The sequence below is a fragment of the Camelus dromedarius genome, chromosome 15 (assembly GCF_036321535.1).
Source record: "Camelus dromedarius isolate mCamDro1 chromosome 15, mCamDro1.pat, whole genome shotgun sequence".
Taxonomy (NCBI): domain Eukaryota; kingdom Metazoa; phylum Chordata; class Mammalia; order Artiodactyla; family Camelidae; genus Camelus; species Camelus dromedarius.
In genome coordinates this window covers 842,325-864,741 of record NC_087450.1, presented here as the reverse complement: position 1 = coordinate 864,741, position 22,417 = coordinate 842,325, and the positions used below count along the sequence as shown (strand labels likewise).

General features: G+C 41.3%; 1 long non-coding RNA gene across 1 annotated transcript in view; it reads right to left on the bottom strand.

Moving 5' to 3' along the window:
• The window catches only part of LOC116151724 (uncharacterized), a 35,554-nt gene extending 15,974 nt beyond the window's left edge, over positions 1-19,580 (bottom strand). Inside the window, exon 1 of the long non-coding RNA XR_010384079.1 lies at positions 19,113-19,580. This is a non-coding gene — a long non-coding RNA (uncharacterized LOC116151724). The remainder of the gene's footprint in view (positions 1-19,112) is intronic.
• Between the last annotated feature and the right edge of the window lie 2,837 nt (positions 19,581-22,417).

Below are 22,417 nucleotides of genomic sequence, written 5' to 3'. Positions count from 1 at the left end.
AGATGAGTAGACTAAAAGTTTGTGGGTTCATTTCTGGGCTCTCTATTCTGTTCCATTGGTCTATATGTCTGTTTTGGTACCAATACCATGCTGTCTTGATGACTGTAGCTGTATAGTATTGTCTGAAGTCTGGGAGAGTTATTCCTCCAGCCTCTTTCTTTCTCTTCAGTAATGCTTTGGCATTTCTAGGTCTTTGATGGTTCCATATGAATTTTATTATGATTTTTTCTAGTTCTGTGAAATATGTCCTGGGTAATTGGATAGGGATTGCATTAAATCTGTAGATTGCCTTGGGCAGTGTGACCATTTTAACAATATTGATTCTTCCAATCCAAGAGCATGGAATATCTTTCCATTTTTTAAAGTCTTCTTTAATTTCCTTCATCAATGGTTTATAGTTTTCTGTGTATAATTCTTTCACCTCCTTGGTTAGATTTATTCCCAGATATTTTATTACTTTGGGTGATATTTGAAAGGGGATTGTTTCTTTGCTTTCTTCTTCTGTTGTTTTATTGTTAGTGTAAAGGAATGAAACTGATTTTTGAACATTAATTTTGTAACCTGCTACCTTGCTGAATTCTTCAATCAGCTCTAGTAGCTTTTGTGTGGACCTTTTAGGGTTTTCTATATATAGTAACATGTCATCAGCATATAATGACACTTTTATCTCTTCTTTTCCAATTTGAATCCCTTTTATTTCTTTCTCTTACCTGACTGCTGTGGCTAGGAATTCCAGGACTATGTTGAATAGGAGTGGTGATAGTGGGCATCCTTGTCTTGTCCCAGATTTTAGTGGGAAGCTTTTGAGTTTTTCACCGTTGAGTACTATGCTGGCTGTAGGTTTGTCATATATAGCTTTTATTATGTTGAGATATGTTCCCTCTATACCCACTTTGGCGAGAGTTTTTATCATAAATGGGTGTTGAATTTTATCAAATGCTTTTTCTGCATCGATTGTGATGATCATGTGGTTTTTGTCCTTTCTCTTGTTGATCTGATGTATTACACTGATTGATTTGCGTATGTTGAACCAGCCTTGTGTCCCTGGGATGAACCACAGTTGGTCATGATGTATAATCTTTTTTATGTGTTGTTGGATTCTATTTGCTAAAATTTTGGTGAGGATTTTATCGTCTATGTTCATCAGTGATATTGGCCTATAATTCTCTTTTTTTTGTAGTGTCTTTGCCTGGTTTTGGTATCAGGGTGATGGTGGCTTCATAGAATGAGTTTGGGAGTATTCCCTCCTTTTCAATCGTCTGGAAGAGTTTGAGAAGGACTGGTATGAGTTCTTCTTTGTATGTTTAGTAGAATTCCCCGGTGAAGCCGTCCGGTCCTGGACTTTTATTTATAGGGAGGTTTTTAATTGCTATTTCTATTTCCTTTCTACTGATCGGATTGTTCAAGTGTTCAGATTCTTCTTGATTCAGTTTTGGTGGACAGTATGTTTCCAGAAACTTGTCCATCTCCTCTAGGTTATCCAGTTTGCTTCCATATAGTTTTTCATAATATTCTCGTATGATATTCTGTATTTCTATTTTGTTTGTTGTAATTTCTCCATTTTCCTTTCTTATTTTGCCAATTTGTTCTCTGTCTTTTTTATTCTTTGTGAGTTTGGCCAGATGTTTGTCGATTTTATTTACTTTTTCAAAAAACCAGCTTTTGGTTTGGTTGATTTTTTCTGTGGTCTTGTTAAACTCTATTGTATTTAATTCCTCTCTGATCTTTATTATTTCCTTCCTTCTGCTGCTTTTTGGGGCTTTTTGTTCTTCTTTTTCTAATTCATTCAGGTGGTGGGTTAAATTGTTTACTTGAGATTGTTCTTCTTTTTTGAGGAAGGCCTGTATCGCTATAAACTTCCCTCTTAGCACTGTCTTTGCTGTGTCCCATAGGTTTTGAGTGGTTGTGCTTTCATTATCATTTGTCTCAAGGTATTTTTTAATTTCAGCTTTGATTTCCTCATTGATCCATTGTTTTTTCAATAACATATTGTTTAATCTCCATGCTTTCCTTTTTTTCTCCTTTGTTTCTCTGTTGTTGATTTCCAGTTTCATGGCATTGTGGTCAGTAAAGATGCTTGAGATAATTTCTATCTTCTTAAAATTGTTGAGTTTTCTTTTGTGCCCAAGTACATGATCGATCCTGGAAAATATTCCATGTGCACTTGAAAAGAATGTATATCCTATTTTTTGGAGGTGTAATGCTCTGAAATTATCCACCAAATCTAGTTTTTCTATTGTAGTATTTAATTTCTGTGTTGCCTTGTTTATTTTCTGTCTGGAAGATCTGTCTAGTGATGTTAATGCAGTGTTAAAATCTCCAACTACGATTGTATTCCCATCAATATCCCCCTTTATCTCTGTTAGTAATTCTTGTATGTACTTAGGTGCTCCTATATTGGGTGCATATATATTAACGAGTGTAATATCCTCATCTTGTATCACTCCTTTAATCATTATAAAATGTCCTTCTTTATCTTTCTTTATGGCCTTTGTTTTAAAGTCTATTTTGTCTGAAATCAGTACTGCAACACCTGCTTTTCTGGCTTTTCCATTTGCATGGAATATCCTTTTCCATCCTTTCACTCTCAATCTATATGTGTCCTTCTCCCTAAAGTGGGTCTCTTGTATGCAGCATATTGAAGGTTATTGCTTTATTATCCAGTCTGCCACTCTGTGTCTTTTGACTGGAGCATTTAGTCCATTAACATTGAGAGTAATTAAGGATAGATGTGTGTTTATTGCCACTTTGAACTTATCTTTGCTGTTGAATTGGTATATCCTCTTTGTTCCTTTCTTCTTCCTTTTGTGGTTTGGTAATTTTCCTTTCTATTATCATGGATTTTATTTAATTTTTGTGACTCCTTTGTAAATTTTTGGCTTGTGGTTACCCTTTTTTGTAAATATGTCAACCCATTAATATAACTGTTTTTATTAAACTGATAGTAACATGATCTCAAACTCATCCTACTATTAAAAAAATTTAAAAAAGAAAGAAAAATATTTTCCATATTTCCCTGCCTCCCTCTCCCACTCTCAGTGATTTGTATGTCTTCTTTTATAATTTCATGTTTACTTTATTTGTAATTCATGAGTTATCACCTTTCCAGTTGTGTGTTTCTCATTTCTGTAGCATCCTGCTGCTTTTCTATTTAGAATAGCCCTTTCAATATTTCTTTTAGCATGGGTTTAGTGTTGCTAAACTCCTGCAGCTTTTTTTTTTTTTTGTCTGTGAAACTCTTTATTTCTCCTTCTATCCTCAAGGATAGCCTTGCTGGATAAAGGACCCTAGGCTGCATCTTTTTTTCATTCAGGGCTTTCAATATATCTTGCCACTCCCTTCTGGCCTGTAGTGTTTGTGTAGAGAAATCAGCTGAGAGCCTTATGGGGGTTCCCTTGTAACTTACTCTTTGCTTTTCTCTTGCTTCCTTTAGAATCATTTCTTTAACCTTGACCATGGCCATCTTGATTATGATATGTCTTGATGTGGGTCTATTTGGGTTCTTCCTGTTTGGGACCCTCTGAGCTTCCTGTACTTGGATATCTGATTCTTTCTTTAAGTTTGGGAAGTTTTCAGTCATGATTTCTTCAAAAACCTTTTCTATCCCCTTTGATCTTTCTTCTCCTTCTGGGACCCCTATTATGCAAAGATTGGGACGCTTTATATTATCCCATAGGTCCCTTATGCTATTTTCATTATTTTTTATTTGCTTCTCTTGTAGTTCTTCTGAATGGGTGCTTTCTATTGCCCTGTCTTCTAGATCACTAATTCGTTCCTCTGCATTATCTAGTCGGCTTTGCACAGCTATTAGATCATTCCTCATATCTATCAATGAGTTTAACCATTCTACTTGGCTCTTCTTTATAGCTTCAATTTCATTTTTGACATATTTTATATCTCTAAACACTATCTCTTTTAATTCCTTCAGCAATTCGATCACTACTTTTTTGAAATCTTGATCTAGTAGGCTATCGACGTCTATTTCGTTGATCTTTCTTTCAGGGGATTTCTCTTGTTCTTTTAATTGGGAAAGGTTTTTCTGCTTCTTCATCTTGCTCATACCTCTTTGGCACTGTGGTTTATGGAGTATCAGTTGTTTATTTTGGTCCTTAAGCATTTTATATATCTGATGCCTATTTAGGAATAGAACTTAGGAAAAAAAGAAAAAAAAATAAGAGAGAGAGAGAAAGAATTTTAAAAGAAGGGAGAAAGAGGGTTTGAAAACAGAGTATAATGAATAATAGAAGAGTGAGTTGAAGCAGAGTATTAATCGGGTTGAGACGTCCTTTTGAAACCTTTACCATAAAAGGGGGGGGGGAGATGAATAGACGTATTTGAGACCTGTGTCTAATCAATAGCAGGACATCAAAACCCAAGAGAAATAGAAATGAATTAAGAAGTAAAGATTAAGAGAGTAATAGATAATAGAACAGGTAAAAACAGATTTAAAAAAAAAGGGGGGGGTTTGTCGGTGTTCTCCTGGAGTCTGTGTGCTTTTAATATGAAGTCTTTCTGTCTTCGTCCTGTTTTGGAAGCTCCACTTGCTGTTTTCAGAGGCCCTCCGTTGGCGCCTACTTCTGTGCTGCTCCCAGAACCTGTCGGCAAGCTGATCGTGCCTCCTCCTAACACTGGGTCAGGTGCAGCTCTCCTCTGCTGTGGGCGGGCGGGTCGCTGCCCCTCCGGATGCCGCAGTCAGATGTTGCAGACTGGCCGGGTAGGAGGGCGGGTCGTGCCCCCTCTCAGCACCTCGGTCAGGGGCTGTGTTCCTGCCCGAAAAGCGGGGGGCCGCTCTCGCTCTACCTGCGCCGCCGCCGGTAGCTCAGCTGCTCTGCGCGGTTGCGAGCTCCGCCCTGGTAGGCGCTCCGCAGGTGGGCTCGGGGAAGCCCGAGGGACAGCCCTGTCCCTGCTCCGATCCAGAACCCAGCTCCTTGTTTGTCTTTGTGGAGCAAGTTCTCTGAGGGACCAGGATGGAAGGATCCTATCTGCCCCGGGCTGCAGGCCAGTCTCAGTCTGGCTTTTGAGGCTGCTAAACCCTTCGGTGCGGATGCAGGTTTCGCCCCCGCCCCCACCTGAGTGCTCAGCGCGGAGGATATGGCTGCTGTGCCTGAGCCCCGCCTCTCTTCCCCTGAAAACTTTCCGCGGGTTTTCAGAGATGGGGGTGTGCACCCTTCCCCCGAGAGCACATCAACCTTGCTGTTTTATGGAGGGCCCAGTTTGTTCTGCCCTGTGCAGCCACAGCCACGGCGCGCAGCCCCTTGCATTCCCCCGGGGCTACCTCCGTGCAGCCGCCCCCGTCCTCCGCCCGGCTTGTGCAGCTTGGCCCTGCCCACCGCTGCCAGCCCGCGTCTCAGGCTGGGTGTCGGGGGGGACACTCTGTGCCCGTTTAACTTAGTTCTGTTAGTCAAGGGCTGCTCTGTACAGATCCGAGCCTCGGAGGCTCCCCCTCCGTCCCGCTGGCCTCTCAGTTGGAGAGGGGAGACCCAGCGAGCGAGGGCCAGTCCTCCTTTGCCGCTCCCTCCCCGCGGGACCCATCCCGCGCTGCTTTGCCTTTTTTTCTTTCTTTTTTCCTTTTCTCCTACCAGCTTTTTGGTGTCTTTATCTTTTGAAGAGGGCGATGTTCTGTCGGAGTTCCACAGGTGCTCTGGTTGTCTGAGTGGGTCTGTAGATGTGGGTCTTGGTGTATTTGTGGGAGAGGGTGACCTGCGAGCGTCCTTCTACTCCGCCAACTTCTGAATCCCCTCCTTATTCTTTTTTGTGAATTTTCTCATTTCCCTGCTACCCCATCATTGGCATCCAAATTCTATTTTAAATACTTGCCCCAGTTGATGGTACTAAGCTGTAGTCTTGTACCTTTTCATGAGAGGAAGCAACAAACATTATTATTCAATGTCAGCATTTATTTTTTAGCTTAAAGTTTGGCTTAGATTTAAGACAAAGCTCTTGGAATCAAATAGACCTAGATGTGAATCCTCTCTCTGCCGATTAGTCAGTGTCTAACCCCAGCCTCTTGCTCCCTCCATTTCCTCATCTGTGACCTGGGGTAAGATTCAGATATGAGGATTAAATGAAAATAATAGAGAGAGAGTGCCTGACAAAGTAAGTGGTAGTTTTTCTTATCTTTTTAACTTTGGCCGAATCTGGGTGAACCATTTTGAAAATGAACTCTTATTCCATTAAAAAAAAAAGTTTTAAAATTGGTCATCTCCATACATATCCAAATGAGTGTTGTTAAATTGTTAGTCAAACCTTTTGATAATTGTCTCCAAAATCAGTTTAAACTCAAATAGCAGCAAAGTCTTTCTTGTATTTTTTTTTTAAGGAAAAAACAGCATAGCTGAGCCTTAACCTTATTTAGCCTTGATTTGAATGATTTTTAGCAGATCCACTCTTAGAAGCAGAAACATTTCCACCAATGAGTCTATTTCATAGTATTTTTCCCCTAGTAGCTAGTTTTTAAGCCCCTACTGTGTGCCAGAAGATGTGCTAGTTTCTGGGGACATATTGGTAAGCAGAAATGCACATGGTCCCTGCTGCTGTGGAAGTTGTAGTTACTGAGGGAGACAAGTGAGTCTATCACTGAAAATAAATGAAAAATTGCCATTATTAAAGTTGTTAGGAAGGAGACATACAGGTGCTGTGAAAGTATGTGCAAACTTCTTATGATCCGAGGTTGAATGGTGAATTTAGGAACAAAAAATTGGCCAGTGAGTTGAAGTAAAGAGATGTTATGGGCATATGGTTTGAAATGAGCTCAGACACAAGGTGAGCCTGCCCTCGGCATGGACCAGAACATGCCACAGTTTCCAGCACCACTCCAAAGAATGCATTTCATGGTTTGGAGCCTCCTTTAAAATAAGTGCCCATGATATATAACTTCTCAATGTGATACTCTGGAAGGAACTACATAATTTAGGAATAATTTAATTATTTCATAATTTATTCATGCTATATTGATAAACATTAAATTCACACACTTTTTCTTTTAGATACACCAAGCAGAGGCATCTGAGAAAATTGGCTGTAAAGTAGAATCTTTTCAGAGAGTGTCAGAGTGTTGATCTGCATTACCCTTAGTGAGAATTTGAATTTGAAGCCATTTGGCTGAATGGGGCAGCATAAGAAACACTGTTGGCAGAAGAATAGGTAGCCCACAAAGTAGCAGTGGAGGATGACCACAGGATGAGAGGTGTGAACAGTGTGTTCCAGAGAGCAGGCAGGACTGTGCTTGGGATGGCCCATCTCAGAGCCAGCAGGCAGCCCCAATGTCCCATCTCTCCAAGGCATTCCAGGTTCACATAGACAAGAACCCAGCTTGGCACCGTGGCAGTGGGGTACCATTTCTCCTTGTCCTGTCCAGCTGAGCTAACGGGGCATCCTTTGGGGAAAATGTTGCCTCTCTGGTCTCTTTTAGGGCTTTGGAAGTTGTCTGGGAGGCTCTGTTCCCATGTAACATGTTAGGGCATGGAGCCTCGGGGGAAGAGCTGCCTGCCATTGGACTGTAGGTGATTTCTTGTTCTGAGCTGATAAATTTAAGATGAATTCCATTCATCTAAAGATTTTTAAGTTCATCTCTCTAGGCAAACCTAAATGAGTTTTAGTTAAATGAGGTACCAAAATAGGCAACTGAGCAAGGACTTGTCTTCCAAAAGCATTTGTGAGTCATGATGCAGTTTCTAGAGGCATAGTGTTGTGCATGGTGGGCAAGTTCCCAGCCCTCCCCAAGAGTATTTGTGCTAGGTATTTACCCTAATGGGTCACAAGCCTTTCACTTTCACCTTCCCAGGAATGCCATTGGAACTAGGAATTTCCCTAGCTCTTCAATCGCTCTGTATTTGGAATTCCTCCCTCAGGGTGCAGCAAACTTGTTTTGACCTCAGGGACTTCTCGATTGCTGTTCTCTGCCTAGAACATTCTTCCCCTAAGAATCTGAATGACTGATTCCTTCTCAATGGAAGGTCAGCTCCAGTGTGACCTCAGGGATACTTTCCCTAATATCTAGATAAAGTACCACTGCCTGCCACCATCATAGTCCTTCAGACCTGGGTTCATTGCTTGCTGACTTGTTCATATTCTGTTCCCCCCAACACAGACACAAGAATATAAGTTCTGTGAAAGCATGGATCTTGTCTCCCTTGTTTACATGTTCTTAAGCCTGGTAGAGAGTTAACTTCCCAACCTGCTGCATGTGATGGTAGGCAAAAAGTTTACCCCTTTGGACATAAAATGGGGATAACATCACCCGTGCTTTCTGCCTCATAGAAAAAATGAGGACCTGGAGTTAGGGTGCTGAAGATACTTTTTCTCCCAGAAACTTGTGATTAATTTTTTGATTCCATATATATATATATTATATATATATATATAGCAAATATCAATACCATTGATCCAACTACATAACCCCAAAAAACTTAGAACACATTTTGTGCTTCTCTTTGCTTTGTTTCCCACTAAACTACTCTTTAAACAATAGTAATCAGTTTGTCCGGAGGCCATATCCTTAAGGTCCCTCCCTTCAGCGCCCTTCCTTCGCAGCCTTTTTATTGCCTTAAGTCTTTCCAGGACCACTGCTAATTGTCTTCCAACCAGTAGTTCAGTTTGTGTTCTTTCCCCTCTTCCACCTCCCAAATTTGTCATTCACACTGCAGGAAAATAATTGTTGTGGAAGGCAAATTCCACACCAATACTGCTTATTTTAATAATCATGTAATGACTTGCTTTGCCACAGGATCATGTCCAAATGCCTTGGAAAGCCATGTAAGACAGTCTTTCTCTGTGTGCTTCTGCAACTCTCAAGCTTCACCTCTTGCCCCTCTGTCATTTCTAAATCATCAGTGCACACACCATGGACACAATGTGCACAGTCACATGCCATGCACTAGCCATCTCAAACTTTTTGCAGTGCAGAGAGGAAGGTACTAGGTTGCCAGATGGCTTCACTCCCCACTATTTGTGGTGTCCACCTTGCCTTGTCAAACACCTGCCCATCTTTCAAGGGTCAATTCAAATGTATCTATTCTGAAAGACCATTCCAGACACTTGTCCTCTGCCCACCACTTCCAAGAGCTCCTCATTTCTTTCTCTACACTGCCTCTGAGCCTTGTATTACATGTATTATAATACCCATGCCAGAGATCATCTCTGCCTCCTCCTCAGTGCTCCTTCATGGTCAAGTTATTTGATTCATCTCCTGAGCTTCCTGGGCCAGGCATTATAATTGGCATGTAAACAATATCCGGAAAAGAATGAAACAACCAAATTCAGTGTACTTATTATCTAGTAGAGGGCTTTGTTCAATAGCATACTTTTGACTGATATTTGAAAAATTGAAAGATCTCCTTGAAGGTTAGAGGTAGGAAGAAGGGATATTGTATTTATGCTGTTAATAGATATCAGTTGAATGGCCAAAATATTTTGTCAATGAGCTAGTGTTAACTGAACATTTACTGTGTTCAGAGTTCTGGATTTGGCCATTTGCAGGGGATTCTTGAAATAGCTTTTGGACATTTCTGAAATGACTCTGGCTTTATCATTTTATTCGGTCAAAACGTTAAATGGTCAGCAAAGGTTCTTGGCTTCCAGGCACTTTAGAACAAAGTGCCTGAATGTTTTTTCATCCACTACCCTCTAAAAGGAATTTGAAACACTGTGTCCTTTCCTCATCCATTTAAAAATAACTAAAATTTTTATCTTGACTTTAAATCATTATAAAAGATTGTGCTTCTGATATTATAAATATTGATTTACAAAAACCACTCTTTTTAATGTACACAATGGGAGCTAAATTAAATACCAAAGTGATTTTGTATCTACCGTGTCATCCATATAAAAAACACATTATAAACAAACTCTTCTAGAAAATCCAGGAATTTTACATAGTTGTTTCCCTTGTGGAACTCATTTCATTCCTCTTCTCCTATAAAATTTAATTCCCATATAACAATCTTATGTTTGATATCTTTTATTGATTACCTTACAAGTGCATTCTTAACTCACTATCATCCATGTACACAGCAAGATAAACCTCCATTTACCACCCCTTTGCTCAGGACATCTGCTGGACGTTGGTTGAACATCTCTTACTTCAAGAGACAGAAAGAGTCCTCACAAAATTGGGAAAGAGGAAAAAGAAAAGTAGAAAAGGAAATCAGTGCAGGACCTGACTTTTGGTGAGGGAGCCAAAAAGGGGAAAACACTTTTACTGGGACACACACAGAGAGATCAGTTGGGATTAAAGGAGATCCAATGATGGTGAGAGGAGTGCACAGCAGATGCTTGGCTGACAGAACTGAAAGAAACCAGCACAAAATATCCCTGCAATCAATCCCCAGACCTTGACTTGAGCTGCTGATGCTGAGCTAGGAATGTCTGCTGAAGCTGAGGGAGAGGGCTAAGACTGATGGCACAGACTGAGTCTCATGGGGTTGGAGTGTGTTGTTTTCTGTGATTGGTAGTGTCTACAGAACAGAACTGCCTGGGACCTGAATTCAAAAAGTAACATTGCTGATGCACATAGTGTGGATTATCTAGGTATCTCATGGACATATTCACTATCTGTGAAGATCCAGGGCCCAATTTGGCATTTTTGCAATAGAGGAAAAGCAGGGCTCTATCAGAACCATCATAATTTTGGTTTGAGGGACCCAGGGGAAGTTGGAGTTGAAATCAGAATCCATGGCCAAAGAATCTGCACATTTCATAAGCAAAACTGTGATTTTTATTGGGTCCAAGGCAGACAGTGTGGATACGCTCTGTGGTTGTCTTGGTGGTCCCATGCCACAAGGAAGAGAGAGCCAAGAGCAGAGATCTGGGTGCACAGAAGGGGAAGTTGAAGCCTTTCCATCAGCCTTGTCTACCACATGCAAATGTGACAATAGGGATGGCACTGACCTGGTACTGCACTGAGGACCCAGCTGGGGGACTGAAGGATCATTGCAGCAAGCCCTAATGCATGAGATCTTTGGATTTGTTTCCACTGGTGTCTCTGTGTAGAATTTGGACATTCCCATGGCAATAGAAAGGACAAAGGAACTGTCATGAGTGTGTATTGGAGACATTCCAACACCACATACCACAGCCTGCACCCCAGAAATGGTTTGGAAGTCTCAATTCCAATACAAGGAGGAGCCCTAGCCACTCTCCAATCTGTGATAAACACCTAACCAAAATGAGGCTCTGCGAAACAACAAAAGTAGATTGTGTTTACCACAACAAAAACCACATCGGCAATCATAGAAATAACAGGCAATGCACACAAAAGAATGACATGGCATCACACCATACCAAAAACAGATCTCACAGCAATATCATGGAAATGTGCACAGCCAACATAGGAAATCTTCCACTTACAAAAAGCCCTTCAAGTCTACAATAGATAACTGACAATCTTTAACCCATAAAGATTGAGAGATATAATAAAATGAAAAAGAAGAACCATTCCCAGACCCAACCTCCATCACAATTGGAAACTGAACAAAAACTAAATTAAAAAAAGGAAGCATGTGAACACCCTTATCTACAGAACAGACTGAAATAAAAGTTAGATTATGACTACTTCTTAAAAAAAGTTTTGGTTTTCTAAAATGTATGAATTTTCAAAGCCACATTTTATATTCTCCACCACCTTTTTCTTGTCAGTGAGCCTGAGTTAGGTGTTCACTCAGTGACCAAGAAGATCTCAGGTGTTGTCAGCAGGACCTAAAGCAAGCCTCCTCCTACTTGCTTCATCAAAAGAAAATCGACCTATAGTTCCTGCCACTGAGCTGAGAAAACAGGCAGTGAAAAGATATTCAACATTGTTAATCATCAGAGAAATGCAAATTAAAACCACAGTGAGATATTACCTCGTGTCCATCAGGATGACTATCATCAAAAAGACCACAAAAACACAAACATGTAACAACAATGTGGAGAAAAGAGAACCCATATATACTGTTGGTGTATAGTTTATACAGAGACTAGTGTGTGAGAGCTGAGTCCTGGAGGCCTGTGATTTATCCAGGACATCAAGCTATTGCAGGCAGCATGTGGTGCTTGAAACCAGTTTTCAGCCCTGGCTTTCCATGGGCATCAGTCTCCCCAGGAGCTGAGTCCCCCAACATCACACACCCCCACCCAGAGATTCTGATACAATTGGCCCAGGCAACCAGATTTGAAAAGCTTCCTACTTGATTCAAAGTGTAGTCACATTGAGAGACACTGTGAGCAACTAGTTCACTCTGGGTTTAGTCAGTATAGTTTATATACCCAAACTAGGAACAGTAGGAACAATAGAAATGCAAACTATTACAACCACTATGGAAAGCAGGATGGTGGCTTCTCAAAAAACTAAAAATAGAACTAATATATGATCTAGCAATTCCGCTTCCTGGTATTCATCCAAAGAAAATGAAAACATTAACCTAAAAAGATATATGCACCCCAATGTTCATGGTAACCTTATTTACAATTGCCAAGATATGGAAGCAAACTAAGTGTCCGTCAACAGATGACTGGATAAAGAAGTTGTGGTATATATAAAATGGAATATTACTGAGCCATAAAAAAGAATGAATGTTGCCATCTGCAGCAATATAGATGGACTTGGGGAGTATTATGCTGAGTGAAATAAGTCAGACAGAAAAAACAAATACTGTAGAATATCACTTATATATGAACTCTGAAAAAGAAAACTAGTGAACGTAACAACAACAACAACAACAACAAAAACAGACTCACAGGTACTGAGAACAAACAAATGGGCATCCATGGAGACAGGGAAGAGGGGAGGGCAAGACTGGGGTAGGGGATTAAGAGGTACAAACTACTACATATAAAATAAATAAGCTACAAGGATATGTTGTACTGCACAGGGAATATAGCTGATATCTTATAATAACTATAAATGGAGTATAACCTTTAAAAACTGCAACCTGAAACATATAATATTGTACATCAACCCTACCTCAATTAGAAAAACGTCGAAGACCAGTTTGCCCCATATGACCCAGGTCCCTCCAGTTTTGCCTCCTTTTCCTATCTGTAGGGCTCAGTGTCATCATCTGTTAAATAAGGTACTCAGGCTAGAAGGCCAGCTCTACTTCAAGAATCCCGTAAATCTACTGAAAACAAACTAAATGATCAAATGAGAAAATTCAACCCCAGCATGAGCAATCCTTACTGCTGGCAGAAGTTTCATCTCCACCATGATGAAATGAGGACTAAATAGTGTGCACTTGTTCCTTGCTTTCATGGACAGGAAGACACAGCTAATGTTACGTGAGATTTAAGAAGTAGGGAAAACAAGACACATACTGCACTAAACTTAATACTCTCATCTGCCTTTGCTTTCCCTTCCTTGCATATTTACTGGAGGTGAGATGTGTTTAATTATGGTTATATACCAATAAAAACCAAATTATAATTTGATTTTACCCATCAAATTTGTGTATATAGAAAATGTTTTCCAATAATAAAAATAACATTTATTAACCATATAATTTCAAATAATTTTAAAACACAAAGAGTAGAAAGTAAGAGTTATCCATCTCTTGCCAAGATATATTTTATTTCCTTTAAGGAGTTTAACACATATCATTCAAAACCTTTTCTTATATATACATACATAAAGTAAATTTAAATAAAATGAAATAATACTATGTGTAAATTTTACAACTTGCTTTTTCATTTGACAATATATACTGTAGACATCTTTTCACTTGAATTTACATTGCTTTACCTCATTCTTTTTAAAGGCTGAATAGTATTCTACTGTCCAGATGAATTAAACTGTATTAAGCCCTACCTACTGAGCCTGGTCCTCTCCTCCCTAAGGTTCAGGCCCCTGCATCTATGAAGGGGAGACATGGTCTGGGGGGAAGAGCAGGATGTGCAGACAGAGGTGAGCAGGCAGGGAAGCAGGGCCAGCTGACTGCCACTTTCTGCCCCTCCCCTCTGGCTTTCAGCAACACTTCCTTCATCCTACAGTTACATGAACTGCCTGTTTCTCCTTTCAAGTTTCAAAATTCTCTGCACTCAAAGAATTTTGGAGAAACATTACATGAGCATTTTCTGATTGTTCATTTCAGATTCCTCCTTCTCTCTGACAACAACACATCTGGCACTAATCTAAATACTCATGAAGCAAGACCAGCGAACTCACAGAAAGCAAGAGGGGAAGGACCCCCTTGATCTTTCAGTCAACATGGAGGGTTAAAATTGTCCCATTTAAAAATACAGCTGGGCAGAAAAGAATAAGAGATACTAAAATATTTAAATCAAATTCTTGTGGTTAACTGAGTCATATTGCCAAGCATTTAAGTCATCCTCACTCCAAGAAAAATATTTTATCAGGAATCTGGCCCTTAACAAATCCTATAAAACAGAAGTCAAATAGGACTGTCTGCAGACTGATGGTAAGAGTCTATTATTCTCAGAATGCTGGGCCTTTAATTTCAGAATGAAATCCAAGCATGTTACCCAAGCAGCTTATACGTTACACAGGAGATGTTGGACATTGATGGGACAGTTCTGTATTACTTTGTCAACAACATCTGAGATGGATTCCATAAAATCTGGGTTGGCAAACTGAATTTTATACAGATATAAAAGAAACATTACACATTTCTCTCAGCAACTTTTTTTAAAAAAGTAACTTTAACAAATACAGAATTCACTATGCCTTTAAAACTGTCACATTGGAATGAATGTGTCAAATTAATCCAAGTGACTCTGTGCATGGAGTGATGGTGACATGTCCCCTCAAGAGATGAAATGTGTGGGTTTAGAGAGGGAAAAAATCAAACAGTAACAAAGACAGACCAGCCCTGTGTTAGAATACACAGTGACTCACACTTTATATGAGATTGTAAAAAGCAAGTGCTCAGTGTATGTGACATGTAACGAAAAATATTGTGAGTAGATAATGAGCATGTGATGTATAGACACTAATGTCATGAAAAAGTTAGCCAGGATATAAGAAAAAACCTAGTCAGTGACTCATACTGTAAACCTGAGCTAGAAGACTGGGAAGGGGGAATGGTGGTGGCTTCTAAGTGAAACAATCAATATGGCAACAATCATGTTATTGAGTAAAAAATCTTACATTCAATTCCATAAGTGAAATAAGCTAAAGTATAAGTAATTCAGTTACAAAATTCTGAAATATGCTTTAAAAATCATGGAAAGTGTTGCTCGAGGGAAGAAGGTGCCATGCAGCTGTTCACTGGACATTGTTGGTTTATGTCTATTTTAACTGAAGACTATCAAGAGCGAATGAGTGCCGTGATATCAGGTACAGTCAGACATGCATTGTGTGCCATTTCCCTGAACAAACAGTCATACACATCGAAGAACAGGCAGTGGTTTGTATTTACCTATTAAATGTAAACTGAATGAGGCAGAAAATTATACCAAAATAGAAGTAAAATCCAATTTACTTAAACCTTAAAATATTGCCTCTTAGTTACTGTTTTTGCAAAAGCAGTAATCATTCTTTGTGACTACTCATTAAACTGATGATATCTCTAATTCTTCTTTCCAAGGCTGTCCTCAAACAGAAGCTTTAACTTGCAGCAGGGAACACAGCAGGACCAGCTGTATTGGGTTAAAAGTTGGACTGAGGACGGATCGTCATGTGTGATGGGAAGGTTATATGTACGATATAGTACTCTTATACAGAGGCAAATTCTGATCAAGCCTCGAGATTAACTAGTTTTCATATCAGTAGGAGATGAATTTCAAATCCATTATCTTCTATTGCTCTTAAAGCTGCTTCCTAACCACTCTTGGTTTAACCAACCATTAACTGTTTAACAGATACCCAGACCCAAAGTGGAGCACGATGAAACACCCAGTCAAGGGCGTGGACCAAGCAGGAGCCAGAGCAGCCACTGAAGCTGCAGCCTACATTCCCAAGGTCCTCCCTAAAAGGTGGCCACCTCACTCGGGAGCCCCACGGAGAGCCACTCTTGCACACACGAGGTGGCAGCACTGCTCCACACACGTCATTCTCTGCACACTCAGAAAGCAAATGTCTTATCTCTGAGTGAAAGAAAATTTCAGGGCCTGGGAACCTTTCCTAGCCAACATCGATAATCAACTTCTTCTGGCTGATGGCATTGTTCCCTGTGTGCTGTTTGATCCACTTCCGCGGATCCGTGACATACTTGGCAAACTCCTTGACTATATTGGGGCAAATGTGACAGTACTTCTCCTGCAGACACACACACACAGACACACAGAGATATCACCAGGCATTAGCCGCCACCCTGTCTGCCCTCCGACAAACACCCAATAACTCCAGCACCACAAACCCCCGACATCAGTCCTGCCCACGGCCACAGCTCCAAGGGACACTTACTGGGCTCAGTGATGTCTAACAGCTATGCTCTGGCCATGTACTCTGCTTTCTTTCCTGCTCTGATGTTAGTCCCAGCCTCACTGTGTCACATGTTGCTGCCTACTATCTGAGATGATGTCTGACGGTGCCTACCAAGTCCCTAGTCTCCATCTCCTCTCTTCTTACTCCTTGTATGCCCCCACGTGGCACCTGCCCAGGCACTCACTGCCACCCACTGGGACCAGCAGACCCGCATCGCAGCCCAATTCAGATCTGAAGGCAGCAGATCTGGCCCTGTGCTTACCACATCTGATTGGCAGGTGGTTAACCTGCTGTGCGGTCTGACACAGCACACTCAGTGGCTCCATGACACAGAGTGAGTGCCTAGGCACGTGGGATGCACAAGTGAATAAAACACACAGATCCCTGTCCACTGGCCCATACGCTGGCTGAGAGTCAGAGTAACTAGTGACGGTGATAAATAAGTAAATGGCACAGCACTTTGTAAGGTTCTGGGACCATGAACCAAGAAAAGCCCAACTTTGGCAGGATGGAGCTGCCACACATTGGGGCATGAGAACACGCTCAGTGCCAGCCCCAGCCTGTGCTGTGCAAAGTGTTTCCTCAGCTGGTGATGTCTGAATGGGGGTCTCTGGGTTGATCATCTGTCCTTAGAGCTAACCTCACAAGAACAGCAGTTGGCCCCTGGGTACTGGATTCTGAAAGTCAGCTTCCTGTGGGCCAGATGGGCTTTGTTCAATGCCTGCACTGTGTCAGGCCCAAAGCTGGTGCTCAGGAGGACCTCTGAAGGCATTTTCACAATACTAAGTTCAAAATTTCTTAGAATCCCTGAAACAAAACCTAATACCATCCTTGGTATACTCTGCACAACTGTAAGACTGATGGGCCAGACTTACTACACACCCCTGTGCTCACTGATAACTGAGTGAGTGGGTCACTCCATACAACTTCAAATCTACCAGGCTAAGGGCAGAAACAGTAAGTTGTCCTAAGACACTAGGTCAATGTCTCGCAGCATCTCAGAGGCTTAACTGAAGGCAGGAAGTGCCTCCACAGAGTTGATGGTGTGCAGTGTGTCAGCCCCAAGACCTGGACCACCACTGCCCCCACCAACAGGATCCACACATCCACAGGCCCACTCCTGCCCACAGGGGCAACAAGACACAGGGTAACTCTGACCCACTCCCACAGAGAGAAGTGGGGCAAGAACTAACTGACAGCAGGGTTGGGGTGGCTGACCTGCAGGGAACACAAGGAGCTCTTCCACTTCCGACCTTCATGGCTGAGTGATACATTGTCACTGACCAAATGGGCCAAACCTGGTTCAGGGTCAGAGATGGACCCCAGAGAGCCAGTGAGGAAGGTAAAGCCCACCACGAGGACTAGGAGAGCAGCCTCTGTCACAGTCAGCATACTCAGGGCCCTGCTCACCTGCATGGCCACCCTGACGGTCTGGAGCCAGAGGCTGTGAGACATATTGGTAACAGGAGTGGGGAGGTGAGGGAACTTGGGTCAAATATCCAAATTTATTTCCTTGAAGAAACACAAGGAAAGGACTAGGGGAAGTTCTAGGAAATATTTTAACATAAAAAGAAATTCTTATGCTACTTTTGTAAATCTTCCCCCAGGGGGAAAGGATTGACTCCCATGGGCTTCCCAGGACCACACATCCAAGCTGTGAGGTGCGCCCCAGCCCTGGAAACTCTAGTCCTGGGCACACCTAGGCACCTGGCCACCCTACTCACAGGAGCCCTGACTCGCACCTGTGCACCCTGTCCTAAAAATACCTCTCCATCCACCAAGAGTGTCATGCATAATGTGGACTCCCCCCAGGCACTAGCTTTCCTTCAACCAGCTTGTTACTGGGTGCAAAGGTGGGAGGAAAGGGGGGAGGCTAAACTCCCTTAAACTCCCCTGCAGCTCAGAAACTATGTGTTCAAGGTCACATGTCACTTCCATGCTTAAATTTTTCTCCAAAAACAAAATCTTTGCTCTTTATATAATAATTATCCTTGTATTACTAAGAATCTCTTCATTTTGACTAAAACAAAACAAAAACAAAACAGTAATTTGTCCTGATTTTGCAACCAGAAAAGAAAGATGCTTTGAAAGGGGTCTGTCAAGTGCTACCAACAGAGTGACACAAAGACCAAACTGATGGATCAATCAAGTGGGCATTTTAAATAAGTACCAATGAGCCATTTTCCTCCGAATCTTACTGATTTAATTTTAGAGCTTCCTGTAACTCCTCCAGCATGGTAACGGAGTCTAGAAAACACAGGTGGACTCCGTTCAATGATTCACCCTAGAACAGAATCACTCTGAATGGTAATTCTCAGGGTACAGAACCACACACAGCAAGAGCTGGAAATGAGTTTGAATTCTGGCTGACTGCACAGGACTCCTCACAGTCACTGCTGCTGCTGTCTGCTCCTTACTCGGGAAATGAAGCCTGGAGGGAGAGGTGAAAGACACATTGGCTAATTGAAGCTTCTGTCTAATCAGGCTCCAATTAAATGACATCATACTACACAGGATGCTCAATACCAGTTATCAAGCTGCTCTCACTTACAGCTGGAACCTCCACAAGCATCCCTGTTCAGAGAAGAGGCTAAGCTTTCAGCCCCTTAATTCAAGTGGTAAACAGATGGAGACCCACATTCATGGGGAGGGGAGGACAGGCACGTTGGGAGCAGGGGTGGCAGCCACAAGGGGAAGTGTGCAAACACCGTTTCTCTCTCACCCCCAAACTGGCCAATTTCCCATCTGTTTTTACCTTAATGGCCTTTGCAGTCTCCAGTGGTTGCTCAGGAGGGATTCCCACCTCCCTCTCCCTTGGCAGCTGTTGAATGAAATACATAATATCTCTACCTGCAATAGGGATGTGTTTGATGCAGCTTCCAATTACCTAAACTTCCACCTGGGGAGACAGAGAGGCAAAACACCATGTGAGTAATTCGAGGAGGGAAGCCCTCCCTGGACTCTAAGTTAGACTCCTGCCCCACCTGCCCTGGCAATGCAAGCATTTACTGAATTCCCACTCTGTGCAAAGCTCAGGACTGGGGGAGGGGGAATAAAATTACCATGCATGCAATTCCATTAGGAGAACCTGAGATGCTCTGTAAGCAAAGTGACCTTTCCATTAGGAATGTGAAGAGAAAACCGCAGAAGGCATTTGATTTCCAAAATGCTGTTGTCTGTCCGAACAATGGGTCACTATTGTTCCTCTAACAAAAAGGAAGAAGTTTTAACTATTAATTTTTTAACATTTTTATTGAGTTATAGGCATTTTACAATGTTGTGTCAAATTCCACTGTAGAGCACAATTTTTCAGTTATACATGAACATATATATATTCATTGTCACTTTTTTTTTTTGCTGTTTAACTATTAATTTTTAAACCAACTACAAATTGGCTTGCATTTAAAAGTCAACAACCTGGTTAGCATGCGGGACTTAGGGTGTGACAACCTGGACTCAGATCCTGGTTCCACATCTGTGGGCAGAGTAACCATGGCCACACCTGTTAACACATATGTTTCAGCCTTGGCACCTTCACCCATCATATGCGGCGAGTGGGTGCACAGAAAAGACCCAGTGACAGGCAGCAGGTCAAGCACACAGCATGGTTTAGGCATGCATTAAGGACTCAGTAATTGACCTGCTCACTCTAGTAAGGGCTGTACTTGGTAGGAAGGAACAATCTGGCAGGTTCCCCTCAACCCTATGCTATGTGAGATCAATGCTGAGGGGAGTTTGGATTTGCTCACCCAGCTGCCCTCCCGGGCCAGTGACCAGGCTTTCAGCCATCACCAGCAGGGCAGGGCCAGGAGCTTCTGTGTGGTCCCAGGGCCTCACCAGCCCCCTGGGGTGCCACTCAACATGCAGGCCACAGGCTGGGAAGGTCCAGCTCATGCTGGTGGGAGCAGCCGGGCAGAGTGGACAATCCCCACCTGCACCAGATAGAGGAGGCTCTCTAAGCACCCTGATGGCACTGGCTGCTTGTCACACACTCATGGAGACAGAAGGTTGGAGCGAATCCTCATCCATCTGACGGATGTATCAGTTCCACTGAGTACAATCACAGACAGTTACCAGTGAAGCTGCAAGAAAAGGTGACTGAATTCCTCTTATGTCTTCTGAGGTGCACAACTTCTAGAAGTGAGAGAGTGTGTAGCCTTTCTCAGGAGCCCAAGCCAATTGTAGAATATTTAAGATCAAGATAAAAGATATGTACACATTATTAAAATCAAAAACTTAAAATCATAAGAACAGTAGCTCTCGCAAACAGAAACTATTCACAATTTCTATACTCAACACATTACATATAACATTTTCTAAAATTAATTCAACCCATGTTGAGTAAGTATCAGCTTCATCACAGATTAAATATATTAAAACAACCCACAGCCAATGGTAGGAAAACAAGTAAGTGAGTTGTGCTACACCCACATGATGGGCTGTCAGGTAGTTACTAAATATCTTTCCACAGAGTATTTAACCATAAAGATACATCAGGGATAGATCAATATGCAAAATACAACTTCAGGAGCACATTGTACAATTAGAACACGAAATCAGGTGGAGGGTATCCCAACTGTGTATCGTGTGTCTAAGAAAAAGAGCTCAGTAGACTATACCGAAAAAGTGTGGCACAGTCCTCGGGGCAGGTTTGTGGGTCACTCTATTTTCTTCTTTACATTTCTCCATTTTATCTAAATTTTGTACAGTAAATGTAGCTTTTATAATTAGGGGGAAAAAACTGCACTAAGAAACAGAGAAAAATCTGAACAACAATTTTCTCTGTGGGCCTGCATGTAGTGTGAAACTTGTTTCAGACGCAAAGGGAGGCCAGGAAGCAGGCCCACAGACACCGGCCCTGACCTCGGCCTGCACTGACCTATGAGGACGTGAACTCAGAGAGGAGCCAGGCAGGATCACACAGCAAGTGGCACCGAAACACCTCACACCCAGGAGGGGGCAGTGTTCCGAGACTGGCTGAAGGGGCTGCGAGCACAGAGCATGCTCTGCAGGCTTCCTGCCTCTCCTCACCCCTGGGCAAAGGGGACACTGGCAGGGTGCGGGGAAACAGGGGAAGGATTTGGCTTTTTCCTCCTGACTGTAGACACGTCAGCCTCTCCCTGCAGTGATTTCTGAACTTTGAGGTATTAAAGCACCAGCATATTAGTACATCATCTCTGCAACGTCCTGAAATAAAACAGTGACTATTTTTTAACTGAAATAAATGAATTGTTTTTAAAAAAACCTAGTTTGCATTTTTTTAAATTTGTCTTAGTTGATTTACAAAGTTATGTTAGTTTTGCTTACTTTTTTCTCCATTATAATTTTATATTTTACTGAAAATATAAAGACTTATGATTGATAAAAATTCACTGTTAAATCTTTTATTTGTAAATATTAGAAAAGAAAGTTATTTTTGCTATCTCAACTTTTTATACACTTTCTTTTAATTGTATCTGTGTTATTAACCATATAATAATCAATAATGCAAATTGATATAAAGTAACATGCATTTACAAAGTCAAACAAGTTAGACTGAAATATCATTTTAAGAATTATTTTTATTTATTGGCATTTATTTTGAAAAATTTTCAAAATAGACGTGATCCTTATTTTGTCTACCTGTAGATTCAATACCCTTTAACATAGCATTTATATAATCATATCTTACTTCTTACATTTTAAAAAATGTATCCTTTTCTTAGTACTTATTATTATTTTTTAGGATAAATATATAGTTACCATTCCTTCTGATTCTTTGAATGTCTTGTTATTACTTTGGCTTAACTACAAACATAACAACCTTAGTGGTAACACAATTATAGAATTATAATATTTTTCCTCAAAGCTTTATAGCTATTTCCATAATATTTTGTGGCTAGTCAGTCTTTAATAGAAGAAGACAAGGCTATTCTTTGTTTTCTCTATAGAAGTAATTTTGTTTATATTTTTTTCTGGTCCACTTTTAAATTTAACATTTTGAAAAAGATATAGATATATATCTATTTTGCATTATAATTAAGCTCTAAACATGGTATATTCTTTTACTTATATTGATAT